Source organism: Anomalospiza imberbis, chromosome 4, assembly GCF_031753505.1.
Source record: "Anomalospiza imberbis isolate Cuckoo-Finch-1a 21T00152 chromosome 4, ASM3175350v1, whole genome shotgun sequence".
Lineage (NCBI taxonomy): Eukaryota > Metazoa > Chordata > Aves > Passeriformes > Viduidae > Anomalospiza > Anomalospiza imberbis.
Window position 1 is genome coordinate 33,003,789 of NC_089684.1, and position 16,493 is coordinate 33,020,281.

Here is a 16,493-nt window from a genome sequence, read left to right on the forward strand (position 1 = left end):
AACAGCAGCGTATGTGCATTTCAATCAGCATTAAAGGCTGGGCACAAATGCCTGTTTATTTTTGAAGTGGTAGGAAGTAAATAAGGGTGAACAACCCCAATGTTTTAAGCTGCATGTTCATAGCATTTCTAAGTGCAAAACAAATTACAACAGCCCAAGACTTTTTAATTAGCAATTCAGTCCAGAGATTAATGGAAAAGAAGCAGAAACACTTGCATACACGTTATCTACTGCCTGAAATTGGGATAGTCCAAATGCATCCACTGAGCTCCACTGGAATCAAGTTCTGCATACCATACAGGACAGAACTAAAAGACCATTTAGGCTGGAAAGGACCCTTAAGATCATCAAGTTCACCACTAAACCATGCTCCCAACTGCCTCATCTGCACATCTTTTAAATACCTCCAGGGATGATGACTGGAGCAGCCTCTTCTCTGGGCAGCCTCTTTCAATGCTTGATAATTCCTTCTGTGAAAGACTTTTTCTTAATAACCTATCAAAGTCTTCCATGGCACAACTTGAGGACATTTGATGGCTGGAGCCAATGGGATCCTGGGGTGGACCTGGCAGACTGGGGGAGGTGATCCTGCCCCTCTACTCAGCCCTAGTGAGGCCACATCTAGAGTGCTGTGCTCACTTCTGGGCTCCTTAGGACAAGAAAGACAAGGAGATACTGGAGAAGGTGCAGAAGATGTGGATGATGAGGGATCTCTATTACCTCTAACGTGATGAGGGACTGTGGAAGCTGGACCTACTTAGTGTGGAGAAGAGAAGATTGAAGGGGATCTCATTAACACCCATAAATATCACAAAGGTGGGTGCCCAGAGAACGGTACCAGACTCTCTGGCAGTGCTCAGTGACAGAACATAGAGCAATGACCATTAACTAAAACACAGGAAGCTCCACCTCAACATGGAGGAAGATTTTCTTCATAGTGAGGGTGGCAGAGCCCTGGAACAGGCTGCCCACAGAAGTTGTGGAGTCTACTTCTCTGATGACATTTCAAATCCACCTGGACGTGCACCTGTGTCACCTGCTCCATGTGACCCTGCCTTGGCATTTGGGCTGGACTGGATGATCTCCAGAGGTCCTTTCCAACCCTAATGTTTCTGTGATTTCTTCTCATCCTCTTACTTGGGAGAGAAGACTGACACCCACCTCACTAACATTTCCTTTCAGGTAGTTGCAGAGAGCAGTACGGTCCTCTTCAAGCCTCTTTTTCCCCAAGCTAGAGTCCCATTTCCCTCAACTGCCCCTCATATGAGGCACCACCAGTGGGAAAAACAGTAAAGATTCCTATGCTTTGTGTAACTAAGCAAGTCATGTAATAATGGGAGAAAAGTACTGTCTTTTCTCCTCACCTTCCCTCTCTTCTCCTCCTCCTTCTCCTTCCTCTGACCCCTCTCTGTTAGGTGGCAGAAGATTCTCTGGGGATGACAGTCACAAATTGCAGATAAAAGCAATTCAATCCCTCTCAGTCTCATCTTCAGTCTTCAAACACCTGAGGATTGCAGGTAGAGCTAGATTACCTCCTGGGCTCCCAGGGTGGTTTTGGATCCAGCTCCACCAGACTGCACACTGAAACACATCTTAGGAGCCTGACACGGAACAAAGACAAAAGAGCTGATTGTGAGCCTTTCCTTACAGAAAACAGCTCTAGCTCCTCAGTAACACAAGGACTGCTGCACCCAGAACACTGTCTTGCAGAGAAAGCCTGGGACATATCCAAGGCAGGACTGAGCTGTTTGGATTTAGAAGTAGCCCATCAGAGCTATAAGGTTTCCATCCCCAGCAGCGAATGTGTCAGACAAAGGATTAAACAGGAAAAAATAAAAGAGGGGAAAGAAAAGACAAAACACCCCACAGAATAAACACCTAAGAAAAACCACAAACCTACAAAGCAGACTAAAACTGCAGGCTTTAAAAGCAACATTAATTACTCAAATTAATGGATTCTTTCAGTTCTCCAGTGAAATTTTTTTTCAATGGCACACTTATTAAATGATTGAAGTGGGCGTAGATATTATTGTATATTAAATCTGGTATGTCTCATAAAGGGAAAAAGCTGCAACATTTTAGAAAACCCATGCTTATTTTGCTCATTTTTGATTGCCAATAAAGAGGTTGGTGTATTTACTATTTACCATAACTACTTGCAAAACTATTTTTGTTTTTCTCTTCATTACTCATATTCTAGCCCTGTTTGGCAATAGTGCCTAAATAAAAGCTGTAGTTCACAGTGAATAAATGATTTCCCTACACCAGTTTGCAGTGTATTACAAGATGAAAATAGGACAGCTAGAAATACCCCCAAAAGTGAGTTTCTCTTATTCAAAGAGAAAAAAAATGAAGCCTATAGCACTCAAGAGACAGGGAAAAGACTACCTTAATATTATTTTCTCCAACTTGTTAGATTTCTTAGAACATGTGTAACATAACTGGATAACAAGCTTGCTTCACAGCACAATTACTGCACTCAAGGCTAGTATTGGCTGTATTTTGAAAACTACCCATTTGACAAACTAAAATCAATTATTTTCTTCCTTAGCTGGGATGTGAAATTTCTACTACCTACTTTTAACTTATTTCTCTAGAGCCAGCATCCTAAACACAGAAAATTATGCCCTGGTACATTACTCATTTTATTCAAAAATATCACTAGATTTTTACTAACTCTCTGATCAACCGCAGCTTTGGTTCAACTTCTCCTATAACAACAACTCTGACAATAAGAGGTACAACTTCACATGGGCTAGTCATGGAATCAAATTTTAGTCTGTGGGGGAAAGGTATTATGCAAAGAAATACGAGGAGCTGGGATTCATTTAGGTCTCATCCTACCTTGAATTCTTGAAGTTCAGTGCCAGCATCTTAGTTTTCAAGTCATCCCTTTGTAAGACACTAGAGACAGGAGACAAACTCCCCTGCCTCCAAGATGCTGCCAGCCCTTCCTCAGTAAACATCCCTGTGGCAGTCAGGCGGCTCTACCGAGCTTTGCGCCACCAGCCCCCGAGCGGACTGTACCAGTGCCCAGGCGGGAGGGATTGTAAGCAAGGAGCAGCTGCTCCCTCCGGGCAGGCTGGGACTCCAAGGGAAGGGATGCCTCATCCTTGCAATGCACAGGCCACAGTCACTGATACAGCTGTTTCACAAAAAATAAATCCAACTAACACAAGCGCCAGATCAAGATGAAAAACTGTATGCTCAAGCAAATCAACATCTGGCCAGCAGCACAATCACTGCAAAGGAAAATGATGTATCATGGCTTACAAATTAATTTGCAAAATGACATTTTCCTGCTTCTCTTATCACATAGGAAAGTGAATACATTTCAATTTTGGTTACAATAGAACTAATTATTCTGGGGGAAAAATAAACCAAGGACAAGAGACTCTCCTTACTATAATCTGGATCAGATGCAATGTGGATTTTCTTGACTATTCTGCTTTTCAGGGCTTTCTTGGTTGTTGTGGTTTTTTAACACTGTTTAGTATTCTAGCTTGCAATGCTACTTTCATACACAGTACCATACAATCTAGAACTGCCAGGTGTTTTGTTTCAGTAACAAAAACTATTCAAAAGTGGTAGTATTTTTCAAGGAAATCCATTATGCTATCCAAACTCACATGTTATGTCTCACCACTACACTTGCCCCTTCCCCTAGTAATAACCAAGGGTACAGAAAACAAATTATGATTGAAGCTGCAGTTCTCTGAAAAGAATTCTCCTCCCAGAATGACACTCAAATGACCATAGTGGATACTGCTTTCCAACTAAATTTATCGCCAAAGAGAGCTTGAGTGTCCACTTAGTAAAAGCACAACTATTGACATGGAGTTTATTCACATTTTTCCCTTGGATTCACCTACGCATACACACAATACTCACAAAAAGTAAACAGACTTCCTTGCTGGAGGAAAAAGCATCAAGAAGTGAACAAAAAAAGAGACAGTAATTGTCTATCAAATGCACTGTAATGTCATTTACAGGCACAGAAATCACTGAGTAGTTATTTAATGCAAATCATTTCTTCTGCAGTGCATCTGTAGAAGTGTGTGGCCTCACTTAGATGACCTGCACTGTGCTTGACTGTTACTGAATGCAATGAACCCGGGGACAGAACTTGCTTCCCACAAGAGAGAAAACAAGACTTTTTCAGTTGCTACCCCTTTTCTCTGGTTTTGTGTTCTTTTTAAGCTTTGACAGTAAGCAGTGTACAGAATGAGGATAACTATTCTTATTTTCTTTTTTATTTTTAAGACAAACACAATGCAATAAAGAGAGTGAAACCCAGCAATATGCTGGCAAAGGCACATGAAATAATTAGGTAAATAAATGCTCAGTACTAAGATTTTATTGCAACAATATTATCAAACAAAGGCTTCTCTTATACATCCACATATTCCTTCACAATTTTATCCAACATTTCTTTCTTTAGTTTGATTTTACTTCTCTGTCTTCTCCTAAGGTGACCTTTTAGCAATAACAAAGAGTAAACAGTACTTCTAATATACTCTCACTGCAACACAGGCAGGTGGTAGCCCACTTCTGCACTATTATTTCCTCACTTATAAAAATTGCTGCACATCAGTTTCATCTCCCAGCACTTTGAACAGTTATTCTTGCATCTACAGGAACGTGCCTTTGAGATTTCTCCCAGGCAGCTTCTTGAAATTAAAATCAAACAAGGGAAAGCTCTAAAACTAGGTTTACCGTGCCTCCAGTTTGTTTCAATTCATGGGACTTAAAAGTCTTTCCAAGGGACTGCCTAAAGCTTGCCTTTCACAGGCTATCACTTATCAGCAGTGGCTCTTCCAATATTCCCCCTCCCTTTGGGACAGAAGATGGGGCATGAAACGTTCACAGCATTCTTGTAATTCCAATTACACCACTGGTGCACCGCTCTCTGCTGCTAAGGTGTACCTTCTTAATTTGTAGTTTTGCTAGCAAAACATTTGCTAGATATCAAGGAAAAAGTCATACCCCAAGAAGTCAGGAAAATAGCAGCAGGGATCACAGAAACAGAGAACAGCAGAGATAACCTGTGAAAAATGCATATTTTATGATTGGCTTTTCGCAAATATTAAATTGAATACTATATGTATTATGTTATATTGATTAGAAGTGCTGTATTAACATTTTAATAGTATGGTAAATGTAGTTTTGTAGTTAAAATAGAGCCCATGTATGTGGGGTTTTTTTTTTTACTAGCTCAAGCAAGAGATGAGATAATGAAGAAACTCTTCACACAGAGATGACAATGATGGGGGCCCATAAAGAATTACTGCCTCCTTATCGGAAAAGACAAACATTCTTCCACCTTCTCTCCGTCTATATGGAACCACCAGGATTAAGGGGAAGAAGTTGACAAAAATCAGAAAAGTTCTTAATTTGCAAGGAATTTATGCATCATGTATGAGATGTATGAATATGCAACAGGCTACTGCTTTTAAAGATTATTCCTTTGTTCACAAGGCATGCTTATTGGGCTTAAGTGCCCGAGAGCATCCGGACCTCCGTAATTCTTTGCTTTTTATTGTCTTGTAATTGTCCTAACTCTAAATTTTCATTAATATAATTGTATTACTATTTTTATAACTATTTTATTATTATTAAACTTTTAAAATTTTAAAACCAAGTGATTGGCGTTTATAACATAACCTAAACAGAGGTGGTTTTTTTTGGTTTTGGTTTTTTTTTTTGCCTCACTGTGCTTCTCATCCACAAGAAACTATGGCATCACAGACGGGAACATGTCAGAGAAGGGGGTTTCAAGCATTAATCTATTGCTAGCAAAAATTACTGACCCAGTGTGAAATATTAGTGTTTACCTCTAAGGGAGCCGTTAAATGAATCTTTCATGATAACCTGACAACTATGAGAAGAGCATTGTGTATACAACAACATGGCACACAAACACCCCATTCTATCACAGGGAATTTAAAACAAAGCAGTATGACAGACTTCTCTGACACCATCCCAAGATGACAATTATTTCCATATTTCATATCTTATTTTACTAAAGCTCTTAAAAAATATGGTCACTCTTCCCTACTCATACATTTTTCTCCCTGTGGCAGAATAAAGAAACTGGTACAAATAAACAAACACTTCCTTTCAAGTTCTAGGTTTCCGTGCTGCAGTTTTCTAAAGGATAGACAAGTACCATAAGCTGTGCTGTGAGTGTTGGAAGAGGCCATCCAATGAAGTAAACTCAGCATAATTACGTTATACATACTGACCAAGTTCCTTTGGTATAACAAATAAACTAAGGGTGAGTTATGTCACGCCAACATACACACTTTGCTTACCCCAGTGACAAACAGCTTCATATCAACACTCTGGGCTGCCCATTCTGTCTACTCTCAAACTGACCTCACCTGCACAGCTCGTAAGTAAACTCTACTCCATGTACTAAAATCTAAATCATGAGTGTCATTGACAAATCCAGCCATGACAAGCTAGTATGGTATGGAAGCCTACTTCAAATGCTTTTCCAAGTGATCTCGAATCCCTATTAAGTGCTCCACAGAACCATTTTTAATAAATTTTGCTCCTGCAATACAGTAATTTAAGGAAGATCCCATTTAAAAAAACGAAAAACATTGCACATATTACACTCAGAAGAACATCCTTCAGAACCTTATACACTTCTATTTGTATCACTTCTATCCCTTGCCTCCCTTATGCACTAATCTAATTCATCTGTCAAGGAAGCAAACTGATCAGTTTGACACAATTTTCTCCCAAACAAATTTATGTTGCTTAGCTGTCTTCCCTTATCTCATTATCTCCTATGTGCTCATAAACTGCATCACAATTTTTACTATTATGCATGTAGCTGCAGGTAAGTCATTCCACAGCTGGGGAGAAACTCAATGCGGCCCCATGGAGAGCTCAACCTAATCAAATATAGCAGGCTTGGGTCTGAAAGGAACATAACCACAACCTTAAAACCAAGCTGTTAAGTTCTGCCAGCTCTTGCATAGCCTCAGAACTGGAAGAACAGGATGCATGAAGTGCCAAGGAAATATTTACTACGTAAGTATCTGAATAGCAGATCGGGATTCTAACAAGACAGTCTTCAGGGAGTCACAAAATAGTCTGCATTCAATAGATCACTTGAAACCAACTGCTTTTACTAAGTCAAGAGGGAGACTACCACAAGAGGAGATTAATCTTTCATCTTCTTTTATTCTCCATAAAGTAGTATATAAGTCTCAAAAAAATCTAAACACAATAGGTTGAAGGGAGCTAGGTATTTTCTATTAAAGTAAAAAAAAGGTGTATTTCTGTCAGACGCCCTTGTGGACAGGTTTGTGGGTTTTGTTAATGAATAAAACATTGGAAACAAAAGCAGCAGCACAGAGCTAGAATGAAAGCATTGATGCTGGAGTGCAGGATTTCACATGGAAGAACGTGCTTTGGGGTTTCTGTCTTTCTGTATGCTTTTGTTGAATTAGAAGTGATACCTTACCCTTGAACAATTTACAATTCTCAGTTTTATATGAAACAAGGTAATGATGGCAAGTATACATCAGTGACTAAAGCTCTTGCTAAGAAGTAGCAGCACTTGCAGTTGTTGAGCTCTTCATGCCTCAAAGAGTGATGTCAACTAACATTTCCTTGTCTTTTCCCACTGGGTCACCTCTTCACTTTCAGTGTCTATGACATGCTGCAGCCTTTTTTCCATTGGGTTGTTTTTCTTTTTGCTCCAAACAGGTCTGTATGTCAAAGGGTGTCCTAGCAAAGCTTGGTCATTACTCTTCAGTAGTCACGCCATACACACACACACACACACACTTATGCTTGTAAACTAAGCTAACAAAGATTGGAATCCTTTACCGTAAAGTAGACAGATTTAATAGATTTTAACTCAACTGCTCCTATAGAAATTCACCTCTTTGCTTCAGGAGTGCACTTCAAGCCTACCTCTTCCCTCCCCCTTCCCACTACTCCATCTAATTTTACTTGTTACATTCAGTGTGTTTCATCAGTAAAACCAAGCCTTACTGAATATAACAGCTCCACAAGCTTTTTTTACTTCATTAGTTAAAAAGTAATCCACTAGGTGATAAATCTACTTAATCCTTGGCAACTTTCCAAAAAAGCATGGACGTAAACTAGACTGAAAGTTCTAGCTGCAAAAGAAAGCCTCTTGTAGGCTGTAATATTTGTAGCAGGAATATATATTATATTTTCTGGGGAAAATATTCACAGCAAGCAGTGTATACAGTTTGTACAAAACCAAGTAAATTAGGATATTACACTGAAATACAAGTCACTTGAAGCAGAAATAGAAATAACACTACCTCTGCGTGGATACAGAATGGACTCTTCCTAGCCTGTCAACTCTACTGAAGATCAGGAGTATTCTTCTCTCAAAGTAGAAATGACAGACTTGAGAAATTCAAAGAAGAATCAGACACTACAGACTCATGTATTATGATCATTTTTACCCTTTTTTTTAAACCTATTGATGAAAATTTCCAATTTTAATGCAGCTTGTCTCTGAGCATGCATCACACCCACACAACTTTCTGTGACCACCCAGCAATGTATTTCCACAGCATCCCCACAAATAAACAGAATCCTAAATTTTGTTTGGGTAGAGCAATTTTAATCTGATTGTGTTCTGATAGTGCCTGAATTAACTCCCTTTCTGTGACAGGCAAATGAACTGCTTCACACAGAATTTATTGAAGGGTGTGCCAATTACAAATCAAAAGGCAATTTCCACAAAAGCTCTTCAACATTCACATCACTAACCTCTACAGCATTCCTGGGATCAAGGCAAACAGCTTCAAGAGAACAGGGCCCATTCCTTTCCGAGGTTTCTCTTCAACACCAAAGCTGCTCTCTCACTAGATAAAAGAGAAAAAGGATAGAATATAAATGTGACAATGAAGTCACAGAGCTTTGCTCTTCTGAAATGAAAGAGGAGTCATTCCTATGACAACTGGACTTCAAACGAAGGAATCTTTTAAATAGCACTGGAAAAAGGAACAGTAGCAAACTAGAAACTGACAACACAGCAGTATTTCTCTGATTAAATGATACTCACTGAGAGCACATGAAGTGCTAAAAGAGTTAATGCAAAGTGCAAGCCCAGTAATTAATGCACTGACAGCCTGTGATCAGCAAGAGCATCCCTCTCGGGAACCAAGTGACTTCTCATCATTACAGCACGGGAATAAGAACTAAGTTACATTGATACTAACCCAGCTGAGCAACTGTGAAGCTACTGAACACACAGTTTTCCCCGGCCTCTCCCCTAATTTGTTTGCCTCTTATTTTCAGAATTACAAACTATTCATCTGAGAACTTTCAAGCAGACACATACAAGCCAACAAGGGGCACCAAGTCTGAGCTCACTTCAGCACAAGCTTCTCCAGCAAATCCAGACATATGGTAGAGGCAGTAAACCCAGGAGCAGCAACTATAGGACCTGGCAAATAACTAAGTGAAATGCTGCACCTTGGTAATTAGCCATGAGTTGGCAGACCTCTGATTATTTTACCTCCGATTCCAGGTCAGTCCCATTTGGCACTATTAGTACAGTGTTCCTACACTCTGGAGCACTACACAATACAGGCATACCTAAAGACTGGAAAAACTTTATAATACAATTTAGATCATTTATTGTTTAAATATTTTGTACATTAAAAGAGCAGATAATATTTTGATGGGGGGAAACTGACTTGGGTAAAAAAAGCAGTACAGCATCAGATACCTTTGAAAGGCTTTGTAAGAGAGATGGTGCTAACGTGAAAATCTTGCTCACAGTGATGTTGCAGAGGTTAAAACAAGATAAAATTTTGTCACTATGTTGTTCTATGCTCTAAAATCTAAAGTAACTTGCTGGCTAGTTCAAGTGCTCAGCATTAAAAATGAAAGGAGGATTTCTCTCTTAACTCCATCGTCCATGACCATGAAACCTTCTCCCTCCAGTTCCATCTACTCACGGGGAAAAGTAGAGGAACCACCAGCTACAGCCAAACACCACCTGTGTGCACAGCACATAAACTGTAGAAATCAGATCATGGAACTCAGAAATACCAAAAGCAGGGAGAGCACTTGGGTTTTATCTCTGCAGAAACAAGTAAATATTTAAACTAAGATGATAAACAAAATGTCCTTTTGTTATAGGAAGAGTTACTGGACAAACCTTAAAACAAATAAGGAACTGCCATTTCAGCTATCTTCATTTCACCCTTTTAAGAACTTTATTATATAACCAAATGCCTCTCAGGTTCAAAATGATAGATTTTTGTTTTTAAATACAGATGATGGAGGTTTCAGGCTCCAAATCATATCAGACTGTGATTGCACTGAACTTAAATTTACACTTACTATATTTGCAAAGCTCAAATGACCAATTACACTACAAGCACACAAAACCCACAAGCTTCTTTGAGCAGAAATTAAAGGGTAGTATCAGCATCTTTTCCAGCTAAAACTGTAAAAAAGGCCATGAGGAAGTACAGCCTTGAAGACAGCTTGCAACCCTCTTTCATATGTGTTATTTACTTGGCCCTGAACTAAAAGTTTATCTATGGTTTATCTATATCCCCACAGTACATTTGGAATGCCTTGTCTCTAAGTCCTGATTTCCTTACATTTATCCTACTTCCATATTTTGTCATGGTCACAATAGCTTGAGGAAGACTATCAAATGTATCTGCACAAAGTAAATTGTTTTGACTTGCAGTCTCAAAACCAATAAACACAGGGGAGCAGGAGGCCCAGTTTAAACATAGTTAACAAGAACTAAATGCCTTCTGTGGTGCCAAAAAAATAAAGCACTCCTACTTTACTTCCATCAACCAATCTTCAGTATTGCCCAAGCTTTAATTCTCCCTCTGCTCATAAGTTAACAAAAGTGACTGCAAGACCAATAGCACACACCATCTGTACTGCAGCAAGGAGAAAAAGTAAGATGTTTTCAACCTTGAATATCCCAAAACACGAACATCCTCCGAAGAAATGCAACAAAACTAAGCAACAAAACAGGTTAGTTTTGAACCCACCAGTCACAAAGAGCAAAATTCTGCAAGCACTAAAGACAGTTCAAATGACTCCTCATACCCTCCAGCCTAGTGGAGGCACAGAAGCCCTCAATAAGAAATGGTAGCTACTCTGACAAAAACTCTGCTTCAAGTTCTGAGAAAGGAGAACCAGTTCTGGTCAGTGTCAAGAGGGTGGCATAGCTTAGTCACCTTCCTGCCTTATTGAGTCTCCAGTGTAAAGGAGAAATATCTCTGGGAAGTATACTGACTGGCATGTTCAATAAAACCTTTCCTGGATGAAAGGATTATGTTTTTCAAACAAGATTCAGATTTAGCTTTCCTAGATGATTTCTTAGGGCATTCACCCTATCTCCATCTGAACTAGATTCCTGACTTTCCACAGGTACAATAAATCTCTTGACAACATGCAGACAATATGGTACTTCATGGCTATGCTGCCTTCAGGCTTCCTTGTCCATCTCTGTCCACTAAAAGGGTGCAGAAAGGAATGTAAGTACACCCTAAACCTCTCCAGACAGGCAGCATCTTGCTCTCTGGCTAATGACTTTCCCATTTGCAGACCACACACTATCCAGAAGCTGCTCAAACCCACAACAGAAAAGCAGCACAGCACAGAACCAAACTGCCCATTCTGTATCCGGTGTCTGCTCCTGACCACTTCAAAAACGTCTCAAGTGGCAATTTCCTCATGAAAAAATACACCATAAGTCACAAATACAACAGGGAGTTACGGTGGTTCTACTTGCAGTGCAAAATGAACAGGGTGGTGATTTCTCCTCCCCAGAATGCTGCATGCACAGGTAGCATCTGACTCAGCCGGAAGCAGTGCAGATGAGGCCTGCATCACCACGTTTTCATGACCCACCACTGAACCCTGGCAGCAGCCTTGTCTATTATTTTCCAGAAGTGTCATTCAGCAAACAACTGTCAGCCATCAAAAACACTCCACCCATGGCTTACATAAAGCTCCCTGCTGCACTGAAGGGCTTTCCTTCACTTCAAAGAGTTGGAACATATAATTTGCAACTATTTTCTCAAAACATAATATTAGGGTAGCCAGCCTGAGCATGACCAATAAAAACCTAAGTGACACTTCGCTGCAGTTACCATCAATTTTAACAGACATCATCTTTTTCAGACAAGTCCCAAATCTATAGGCAGTTCTTGAAGAGTTTATTTAGGTAATCTAATTACATAAGGTAATTATTTTTTTTTTCCCATCATGTGAATAAAAGCTTTTTGGCTTTTCTAAATGCAAAGTCCATTGGCTGACCACGTATTTTATAACAAAGGCACTCTGGAATTATAAGGGTTGTTTTTTTTCTGTATAAACACGTTGAACTATTTCTTATCCAAACACACTTCTTCAGAACTGATGCAAAAAAGTTTAAATCAAGTTCTAATAACATGTATTTATGACTTGAATAACTTCTCTTAGCTGCCATTACTCTTTTTTTCTTGTGAATTAAATAATTTTCTTGCTGTAATGAACATTTCCAGACGTACATCCTACTAGGTATTCAACCAGGTGTTTTAGGTCTCTGTTTATTTTGCCAGAGTATCTCAGTACTGACTATTTCTAGAGCTTAACAAATCAAATAGAATTTGATTGCTACCCCCACCAGACATCATACAAAAAGTGCTAAATAACAAAACCTCAACAATCACAAACTACTTGGCTCCTGCAAAGAGGAAAACTGATCAAGTAACAACATTCAAATTTGCTTTTATGTACATCTTGTTTCTGAAAAAGAAATTCAAACATTATGCAGACTTCTATCTTAGTTGCTTTCCCCTTATTTATTTTTCAAGTATTCCTCTGTGGATAAACTATGTTTATCAACTTTATGCACACCATATTGGTGCCATCAGAATATTAAAAAATGAAAGCCCTACAGGAGCATAAGGCTTCTTCTGTGCCTACACACACCACAGGTATTCAGCAGAAACCTATTCACATCTAACCAGCCATTTTCCTCCCCGCTTTGTTTTACAAAACTCACTCACATGTTACATCAAAGAGGAGACAAGGAAGACATTACATATAAACTGTTGCTGATAGGAATTACTGTAGCTGAGTGCTACTTACGCCCACATAGGATAAAGATAAAAACCTGCCTGTGATGGAAAGAAATCAAAGGGATCATAAACATGCGATCCAAGTACATTTTCTGCCTTTTCTAGCAGACATGTGTGCTTAGCATGCATTCTCGACTTCACTGGTTCACCTTCAGACACACTGCAAAGGATGTGATGCCAAAGCCTGCCTTCAGCCAGATGAGGTCAGAGGTCAGGATCACAGACCAGCAGGAGCCTGGATCTGAATTCACACTGCCTACGATGATGAGAAATAACTTTGGCAACAATGTATTTCTGCTGTACATAAAATCTGAGAGAAGAAAAGCAATGTGGGCAATATGATGTATAAGTACTCCCAGCTGTTTTAACAACAGGATCAGGATGGAAGAGCCACATGTTTTCCTCCGACAAAGACAAGACCTTAAAAACCAACATAAGGGTCAGACCCATTAAACAAAAACCTCAAACAGGTGGAAAAACTACAGTTTCTGGCTCCCTCCAAAACACTCTTTTCATTACTGTTTCTTATTCACTACTTCTGCTAAAACAAACTATAGTATTTCAAAAACTGCATGCAGGAACAAGTAAAGAAAGGTACCACATCTATTTCCACTAAAGTTCACAACTCCAGCACCTGGGTACTTTCTTCTCACCAGCATTCCTGGATTCTTTTGTTTTTTGTTTATAAACCCAGCTCTCAGGAATCTTGTCATACTTCCAAATGAATGCGTACTTCCTAGTGAAGACTCCATTAACCTCCTCCTGCTCAGGGAGGATGAAGGAACGCATTAAGGCATGTACTTCACTTTCTCAGAGAACAACCCCAGAGGTTCACAGTAGAAAACAGCAAAAATGGCATACCCAAGTCTACAGACACTTGTCACAACAGACTGCTTAAAAATTTTCACTGACTATAATTCCATCTTCAAATTAGAATATGGTTGAACACCAGTAACTCGGTGTTCTTGCTGTCCCCAAGACCCAGTATAACACAGCTTGGAAACACTAGAAAGATGATACCAGTGGTGAGCACAGAGAAAACACCACTACAGCTTAAATACAACTTTCTGGAGGTGAAGGGGGAATATGTAATCCCAACAACTAATCATGTTTAGACAGGTAAAAATTAATTGGGTGGAAAAAAAATGAAGATACACCACTCTGTGCAGCAGCATGCCAAGTTCCAGGCCAATCCTCAAAATACCTTCTCACTTAAGAGAGAAGTGAAGTACTCTCACAAAAGGGGTCATAATGACAGACTATTACAACCACCCTACTATATACAACTCTTAAATGTTGCTCCTCTTCACTGAAGTTGTCCAAGAACCAAACACAAATAACAGAAACCCTTGACAGATCACTTGGGCACGATGCACTCTACATCTTTTAAAGAAGTTCCTCATTAATCTAAAAATTCTAGTGCTGCCTTGCAGCCAGGTTTTTCTCAATACAGCAAAGCGTGAGAAGATACAGATGCAAATGGCCAACCAGACACAATAAAAGGAGACATCACCCAAGAGAAACTGCTTGAGCTGCAATTGTATTCACATCTCTTCCAGAAGCATCCTCTACACACAGAGGCAGAACGCAAAACAAGAACTTCAACAGTCTGACACTGGGTACAATTTAAAAGCAAGGAAAGTTTAACTTTCTAAAAGCAAGACAATGAAAGTCAAGGAAATAAAACCAGTCTCATTTATTGTGGGCAAGCTCTGTTGGACAACCCAAATCTTGCTTCAGTGTAACTGCTGTCACTTGGAAGTCAGGAGGTCTTAATGCAACACCTGGTTTCTACGCCACTGGAAAGAAAACTGCTCCACAAACTGCATTTATGTTAAATCAAACCCAAAATTAGTTGGAAAAAGAACAAGAAAATTGTCATACACGCTTCATGTTACTTCACATTTTAATTACTCCCTAATTAAATTTGCATGCTTTGATAATATCTGCTATTATAAGTTGATGCTCCAAATGGAAATAAATGCTAATTCCCTCTGCAAATGAACGATCAAAACCACATATATTTAAACAGATTAGAAAATTTATTTCAAGTTGTCTTCAGAATGCTCTCACCTACCAAACTCAATCCTCAATTTACAAAAGTCTGACAAGAATGCATTAATTCAGTCACCTATAAACAGTCTTCTGCTCTTAACAGCAAAGACAAGTGCTTCTTGTAGAAATAAATCACTATGTGTCAGTGCTAAACTCCAGATGCTCCATACAGAGACATGCTGAACTGACTTCTAGGTCACCTGTGACATAAAATCCCATTAATTATATTGCTTGATAAGAAGCATTGTCTTTTTTCACAGAGGTTTTCAAACTAAGCAACTGGGTCTTAACATTATAGGACTATGATGTCTGTCACTGAAACACTGGATGTTGTTTGCATGTAACTACAGAATGATACAGGATGGAAGACTTCTGTGAAGCTCAGTGCAGTCCAACCTCTGCTCAGCACAGGGGCAGCTTAGATCCATTGCTCACATGAGCTCTGAACACCTCCAAGAGTGGAAATCCCATTGCCCCTCCAAGAAACCAACTGTGCTGTTTACCTTCGTGATATAAATTTCTACCCTACTTATAACTGGCCTTGTGCTGCTTGTGTCCAACACCTCTCATCTTATCCCTGTGCATCTCCAAGAATATAAAGATAGTCAAAATTTCTACAGTGGTCATCTCTTCTGAATTACAGATTAGTGACCATAGAGATACTTTGTAAGTTGATATCTGAGGACAGGGCCCTTAATCAGATCAGTCAGGTACAACTGAAACAGTGAGTCTTTTTTATACAAGCTATTATTTTATTTATGAATGAATAAAATAAACCTAGATAAACACACATAGCATTTTGCTTCATCAAATGGGAAATAAAGACCAGAATAATAGAGAAGGTTCTTTGTTTATTTCAGGAAGCTAATGCCTGGCTCACTCTTTAGTTTTCCACAGGATGAACAAAACTCTCTGGATATAGAGACAAACCCTGATTATCTAAATCACTGGTATCTAAAATTCTGAAATCCAAAAGTCAAATACCTGCCTGGAGGACAGATGCTCTGGCATTTCTAAGAACAGATCTGTTACCTTGATATTTGGAGGCTTGAAACACAATTTTAAATCTATGTTCAATTCCCTCACTGATGTTTGTATGGTTGTCTCTTCTAGAAAGAGAAGTGTGTAAGTTGTTGCAAAGAGTACACTTAAAAGTAAATAAAGATTTTTCCCCCTCAATTAGTGTCTACAAGCTAGCTTGCTCAATATAGCTACACTCACTGATGCTATATTGTATAATGTAATCAATATATCACTATGTTATCCCTGCCATTAATTCCAAGCTCATAAGCATTTTTATTCACTTTAATTAATCACAAAGTTACA

At 39.2% G+C, this 16,493-nt stretch overlaps 1 protein-coding gene across 3 annotated transcripts in view; it reads right to left on the bottom strand.

The window, feature by feature from the left end:
* Positions 1-16,493, bottom strand: part of WDFY3 (WD repeat and FYVE domain containing 3) — a 154,764-nt gene that overhangs the window by 112,639 nt on the left and 25,632 nt on the right. For 2 of the 3 annotated variants that reach the window (XM_068187832.1, XM_068187834.1), the window contains exon 2: positions 8,773-8,867. The exons of the other annotated variant lie outside the window; for it this stretch is intronic. The gene's annotated coding sequence lies outside the window, so the exon portion shown is untranslated. The remainder of the gene's footprint in view (positions 1-8,772; positions 8,868-16,493) is intronic. 3 annotated transcript variants of the gene reach the window in all.